The sequence below is a fragment of the Hakea prostrata genome, chromosome 5 (genome assembly GCF_041222555.1).
Source record: "Hakea prostrata isolate BN-2017 chromosome 5, UWA_Hpros_2, whole genome shotgun sequence".
NCBI classification, from domain to species: Eukaryota; Viridiplantae; Streptophyta; class Magnoliopsida; order Proteales; family Proteaceae; genus Hakea; species Hakea prostrata.
Genome location: NC_142604.1, coordinates 46,134,650 through 46,141,892, shown reverse-complemented (window position 1 = coordinate 46,141,892; position 7,243 = coordinate 46,134,650). Strand labels below are relative to the sequence as shown.

Here is a 7,243-nt window from a genome sequence, read left to right as displayed (position 1 = left end):
ACGAGTAAACCCAGCTTTTTTATTTCAAGATAGAAAAGTTCCTGCCTGAACTCCCCAAAGATTTGTCAGTAGCATTTAGCAAACAATAGAAAGATCCCAACAGAGCCAATTGCTTGTAGTATAATTTACAAGCTGCTCGATTTCTTGTCCAAATGAAAGTTATCAACAGGATTTGTGGTTGTGTGATCTGTAATGATTTTTCCTTCCCAATTTGTTGTCCCTGATCTTCCTGCCATTAGATTCCTTCCATTGCTCAGATGCAGGCTTTCAGGCATTGTGGTTCTGTTACCTTTCAGCCTTGGTTAGCTTTCCAAGACGAAATTAAGCTTCAAGTCTGGAGAATGATATCAAGCAGTCTCTGGGGAAACCTGTTCTGTAGCAGAGGAAACTGACCTGGTTACAGAAGAAGGGCACAGATAAATATGTGAACATGCATTTCACCATCCTGAAGACTAAAAAGGGCATCCATAATTCATGGCTTCATGCTTGTACTTGAGCCCTTTTTTTGCAATGGCAGTTGATTATCTCACTGGACTCTTTCCACTCAATTTGAGGAAGTAAATATTAAAAAAAAAAAAAAAAAAAAAAAAAGTTGCTTTCTTTGAGTATTAACTTCTTGTTTCTGGAATAACCAAGTCATCGAGCAGTTGGAATGCTGTCAAAAGTTTCCTTTCTCCACAGATCGATTCAATCAAGCAAACCCACACAACAAGCTCTGGTTTAAAACCTCTCTCTCCTAACCCATTCAGTGCCTCAGTTGCATATGCCACCATTCCAGCCTCACAGAGACTGATCACAACTCATTTAAAGTTGCAAGATGAGGTAAAACCCCCTTTTCTAGCATGAGACCCAACATCTCGATTGTGTTTTCCATATCTTTTTCCTTGCATAAGAATTCAACACAATCCAATAACTTGCTTTGTTCAGATAAACACCCTAATAGGGTCACAATATCAGTTCTGCATCCCTTTTCCTCTTATCTCTCTCAGCAGCTTGAGAGCTTCTTCGACTCTTCCAGCCCTACAGAAGCAATTGATTATGGTAGTATGGTCAATATCATCAGTTTCTAAACCAGAGCTTCACATCTCATTGAAGACCTCTGTAATCTCTTGTATTCTCCCTTAGACAATCCATTCATCAGACAAGAGTAATTAAAAAATTTTTGCTGACATCAATTCTTACTCATAAAGTCCATTACCTTTCTAGCTCGATCCAATTCGATTGATTCTTTGAGTCCTCCATTTTCACAGAGACCACCTATTAGAGTGGAGTGCATGATTAAATTTGGGTGTGATACTGTAGACTTCCTCATCTCTTCTAGAACTTCAAAAGCAGAATCAAGGTTACACTTCTTGCAATGATGCTTAAACCAAGATATTGGAAATGCAGCTGTTAGGCTTCAAGTCAATAGTTTTCTTCATTAATCATCCATATCATCGGGTCAAGCTAGCTATATCACAATATGGCATTATCATCATAACAACATAAGATATCTAGTACCATATCGATATTAATACGATATAGGGTGATCGTGTATTGGCAATGACTCGACATTGAAAATCCAGCTTGAAATGGAGTCAGTTGCAGAAAGAAGAGGACAAGAAGCAAAAATATGATAATGATAGAAGAATTGTGTCACAGTGTTGTAATGAACGGATCATAATGATGACTGTGCTATATCATGGGACTATGTTATGTTATACCATAATCCCATGGTATGGCATGCATTGATGATGCTAATATGATATGATCCTAATATGCACGTATATTTCCTTATAGAGTTGGGAATAAATTCATAAGAATGCCATCTGTAATGGAGATACCTAAACAAGGAACCTCAATACAGGGAATGGTACAGAATCCAGAATACAGCACAATATTACAACTGGTAGAGTATCCTGCTTATACAAAGATTCGCTAAGTTGTAAAAGAGAAACGTAAGCAAGGCTGCAAGGTATGCAATTCAAAAGTACATTAAAAGGGAGTGGTTGCAAAGGTTGGAGGGGGAGGGGGGACTTCAGCCATCCGTTAGATATCGACTTAACTTGGATAACTCAAGAGTAATATAGAGGGAGAAGATGAATCAACTAATGACCTGTTTAACTTGGAGAGGGTAGATTTGTGAGCACAGGCATCTTACTTGGGAGAATGGGCAATGCAGCATCAAATTGAAGAACATGAATAGCTTTTCCAATGGAAGGTCTGAGTTTGTAGTCTGGGTGAGCACACCATAGCCCAACAATCATCAAGCACTCTACTTGTCTCTTGTCAAAATCCACACCTTGACTTGGGTCAGCAGCTTCCAGATGTCTTTGTGTTCCATAGAGCTCCCAAACCCAATTTACCAAACTTACTTCATCAGGGTCAGCCATAATCTCAATTGGCCTTCTCCCACAAGCAATTTCTAGAAGAACGACGCCAAAGCTATAGATATCAGATTCTTTGGTAGCCTTACCATTTAATACATATTCAGGAGCCATGTATCCCCTGGTACCAGCTATGTTGTTTGTTTGTGTTTGTGTGGTTGTGTTATTGTCACCTGTGGTACCATCTCCATTGATGGTTGCTTGCAAGCATTCTTCCTTGTGTTTCACAAGCTTAGCTAGACCAAAATCCCCAAGTTTAGCATTGAAATGGGTATCTAGAATTACATTGCTGGATTTGATATCCCTGTGGAGAATGCATTGTTCCCACCCTTCATGCAAATACTGTAATGCAGAGGCCAAATCAAGAGCTATTTTGTACCTCAAATCCCATATCAAAGAACCCCGGTTTTGGAATAGATGGAAGTCAAGGCTTCCATTGGGTAGGAATTCATACACAAGAAGTAGCTCTTTCTTTTGGTGGCACCATCCAATTAGTTGCACAAGCTTCCTATGCCGCAGATCGACTAATGATCTTTACTTCAGATGCATATTCCTTTATCCCCTGTTTAGACCCTTTGGAAATCCTCTTCACAGCAATATCCTTGTTGATTTCACTCAACAATCCTCTATAAACCCCTCCAAATCCTCCCTGTCCAAGCTTTTGTTCCTCATTGAAGTCCCCAGTTGCTCGAGCCAATTCAGCAAAAGTAAACTCCCTAGGTCCCATCGGCACATCTAATATCAAATCCTCATCACCTGCTTTGCTTTTATGTTTCTTTCTTCGCCTGATAAAGAAAAACAAACCCAATACAGTAATAATCACAGCAAGACCTCCGCCAACAATCAATCCGACTGACACTACCATCCCAATTTTTTGTTTTCGAGCAACTTTTACAGATGGTCTCGTAATATTGGAATTTTCGATCTCCAAACTCGAACTAAATTCCCAGGAGCTGAGCTGATGTAGCTCCGTGGCACCTCCTGTGCTCGCAGAGAACCCAATCATTACATTTTCTGGAAGATATTCCCTCAAATCGATAATATAGTGGAGGCTACAGGTCTCACAAGAAAGAAATTCATAAGCACAAGTCAATTCCACACTGAGGTTCAGTGAACTTGAATCATATCTAACCCATGCCTCCCAAGGTTTACTATGATTTCTCATTCGATTCCAGAGAGAGTTATTACATGAGATATTTCTTACAGATACGGTGGAAGAAATGTCGATACCTATGTGACTGTTATCTGGATCCCATTGATTCTGATAAGTGTCGAACTCCACTGCGATAATGGAAATATCTGCTGTAGACGGGAAAAGACCAAAACCACCACCACTATTATTCATATTGATTACTGAACCATTGGAAGCAAGGAAGAAAGCAAACCCATCCCCAAAGTATACTTCAGAGCCTGAAATGGCTCCAAAGGTGAAGGAGAAATGGGTAGAGAAATTGGTTTGGTTTCCTGTCTTCTTGTCCCAGAGTTGAAGTGGAGTATCATAAAACACTCCACCCACACTAAAAGAAGGGCGCTGATCCTGTCGATTTGTTGTGAGGTCAATTAATTGATCAGAGACCCTTGCATCTTCCCTGGTGACGATGTCATGAGATTCTGATCCACTGAAACTAGAAAAATTGAAGCTCAGTGATGTTGCAGGAGAGACATTATTGACAACCAAAAGCAAGAAATAGAGTGAACCCTGAAAGAGAGTACAACACATCTTTGAAAATAGGAGATATTTGCAATTCACTGATGGTATGAAAGCCATGATTTTGGTTAGAAGTTTTTTGGATCTGAAGCCCGTAATATTGTGGTTGCTCGTCTTGGAGAGATGGTGGGGGAGTGAACTCAGAGGTACAAGGAGTCTAACACTTTCAAGTCTTTGACGGTTGACTTTTAATCCCATCACAATTCTTCCTTCATGAGCCAGATGAATGATTCAACTTGAAAGCGTGTTAGTACCTTCTTCCACACGCTGGCTTAGAAAGCATAAGAGAGAAGAAGTGATTTTCACCTTGGATTTGAACAGAGCACAAGAAACAAATTATACTGTATTGACCATGGCTTCCGAGAAAAGAGCTTATTCTGAATTGATAACCGAAGGTAGCAGAAATCGACAGTTGGTTGATTTATTCGTTAACAACACCCATGGATTAAATCAAGCTGATCCGATTCGACAAGGATGTGTGTGTAGACAAGTGCTGATAGCCTTCAGTGAGTGCTTTTCACGAACAATTGGCTGAATTGCATAAAACATCTCCAAGTGTACTTCGGTTCAGAGAAGAATTGGTAAAATTGGGCACTAGATTAAGAAACAGACCTTCATGGAATTTGCAGGTCTCAAAAGCCATCTGACGAAGAATTGCTTCAATGGCGTTGAATTTATTGAAAAGGGTTAGCTTTTGAACGATAGTGGAATAAGTCGAATGGTTGTGATTAAAGCCCATCTGAGTGGCCATCATATCGAAGATCTCTAAGGCTCGTTGTGGGTCTTTCTCACGTTTGATCATCGAGATGGCGGTTTCATGAGATATGAACTTGGGTTTTCTCTGTAATTCTTGGATTGAAGATGGTTGGGTTGGAGGATCAGGTTTTAGAGTGGTCGACTTGAGATACTGCAGAAGAGAAACCCATGGAAGCAAAGACGAGGACAATAAAGAAGTGAGCCGACGGTAATACTTGATCGTAACTTCCATGAAGTAGGTTAGAAGTACTGAAAGCTCGAATGAGAAACTTAATCAATAGGTATTGCTAGCCGTTAATCGTAATTTGCGCGCCAACTGTTCGATAAAATGGATTAAAAGAGAAACGCTTACATAATCATTGAAGCGCAGAAAATCCTAATACCTTTTGACTTTTTTGCCTAAAGAAAACAAATAGAGTCCGCTGCAGGTCTTGCTTTAATGTAAGGACCATCAAGCCAAACATGTCAATGGTGGATTAGTTGAGCAACCCCGAACTTCCATGGAGAGGTCTTGGGTTCGCACCCATTCGGCAACACCACACACTATAGGCCGTCAGATCGAAATCAATCTCGACCATGGAAATTCAACGTTTCAACTGAAATTTCAAATCTGATTGTCCGAAATCTCGACTTGACGGTTAATACGCATGACCCAAGTAATTCTGGTCCGCTGTCATCTTCGGAAACCAAGTTAAAAGGGATAGCATTTAAAGGTGAAATAACTACTATCATTGATAGTAGTACTAATATATATCCTTGATGAGGTTAGGCTTAGAGGCCACGCATGCTTTGGTTTTGGCAATAGAGAATACCCTCCTCAGTCTTCACTGCACTATACTTCGTGTGTAGTTGTTTGGAAAGACACACCTAATCTACTCTGAAACTTAAACATCCAATCAAGTCCTTCAAAATATTAGCTGATTTTAGGTTTTCCATGGACAAAAACCCAATGTTTCTTCCCGAAGAAGTCCCATACTCAAAAGTAGTTTATTTCAATTCTTGATTAAAAATCCTTCCACACGTTAAAATGAAAGGTGAATATCATTCAAATTAGTTAGAGGAGCAATTAAGCATTGTGGATTTTCATTATGTGTATGGTTTTGTATATCTAACAAGTTAGTTACCCCCTCTCCCCCACCTCCCAAAAAAAAAAAAAAAAAATCATTTATCGACCGGTGCACATTAAATAAAATCTTATTGGGGTTATAGGCTGATCATTCAAAACCTTCTTTCATTCCATCCACACAAAATAACAAGTTATTATAAAAATAACAAACCATTGGAGTGTTGTCTTATCCAAAAACGGGTCTAAGAAAAAGGAAATGCCAAGTTGTAGCATAGAGTTCTAAAAGAAAGTTTCTCAATCTCAAAGATTGCACCCTCCAATCCCTTTGTTCCATACAAGCAATAAGTTATCCTTTTTTTCTTTTCTTTATCTATAAAAATTAGATATCAGTAAGGGGAATTTTTTAAATCAACAGAAGGATCATGTCTTGTTAAGGTAATTTCATATTATTAATCATTCCATATCATCCAATCACAGTATGGCACAATCATTGACCATGTCGAATACAATGTCGATATTAATACGATAGAGGGGGATAATATATTGGCAATAACAAAACGTTGGATCCTGCTTGTGAGTAGAGTTACTTGCACAAAGAAGAGGACAAGAAACAAAAATATGATATTGGTAAAAGAATTTTGTTTACTAAAAGCATCATAATGATGATAATGTTATATACTTATATCATCATTGATTTTTTTTTTCTTTCTTTTCTTCTTCTTTATGGTCGGAATTCTCTTTCGTTGAAGCTTTGGCATTTATCCATGCCCCCAAAAGTTTTCCATTTTATATGGAAACTGATTCATGAAAGCATCCTCTGGGAGAAATATTGCAGGAAAAAAAAAGGTTGTCTATCCCATGATTTTCGCTCCCTTTGCGTTGCTGATGGAATTGAGTTTGATCACATATTTTTTAACTTGCAAGTATACGTCAGAAGTGTGGGCAGAATTTCAATGCACCATTTGGAATCTCTCTCTTTCCTTAAAACAACAAGTGGAAGACATAATCAAAGATATCTCAAAGAAAGGACAGCAGAACTTCTCTGTGGATTAATTTCACAAGCACCTCGCATGTAAGCCTTAAAAAACTCCAAAACAACTCTATATTGGGCTGTTCATCTCATACAAGAATTCCAAGGCAAAGACTTTTCCAAACAGTCTTCACAGGAGAGACAAGTTTGATCAAATGGAAATCACCTCCAGAGAATTGGATCAAAATCAATGTTGACGGAGCTCATCTTGATCAATAGAACTCCTCAGGTTTTTGTGGACTTGGCAGGGATTTTGAAGGACGTATGGTTTTCTGGTTGCGGAACACAGTGTTCAACAAAACTCTCTCATTGCATAA

At 38.9% G+C, this 7,243-nt stretch overlaps 2 pseudogenes across 1 annotated transcript; both read right to left on the bottom strand.

Annotated features, from left to right (window-relative positions):
* Positions 1–608: 608 nt before the first annotated feature.
* LOC149016132 (pentatricopeptide repeat-containing protein At5g18475-like) lies at positions 609–5,118 on the bottom strand (annotated as a pseudogene).
* Positions 1,771–4,502, bottom strand: LOC149016133 (L-type lectin-domain containing receptor kinase IX.1 pseudogene; annotated as a pseudogene). The gene is made up of 2 exons (XR_016173668.1): positions 4,381–4,502; positions 1,771–3,985 (listed from the first exon to the last, which is right to left on the bottom strand). The product of XR_016173668.1 is annotated as an L-type lectin-domain containing receptor kinase IX.1 pseudogene (transcript).
* Positions 5,119–7,243: the final 2,125 nt, after the last annotated feature.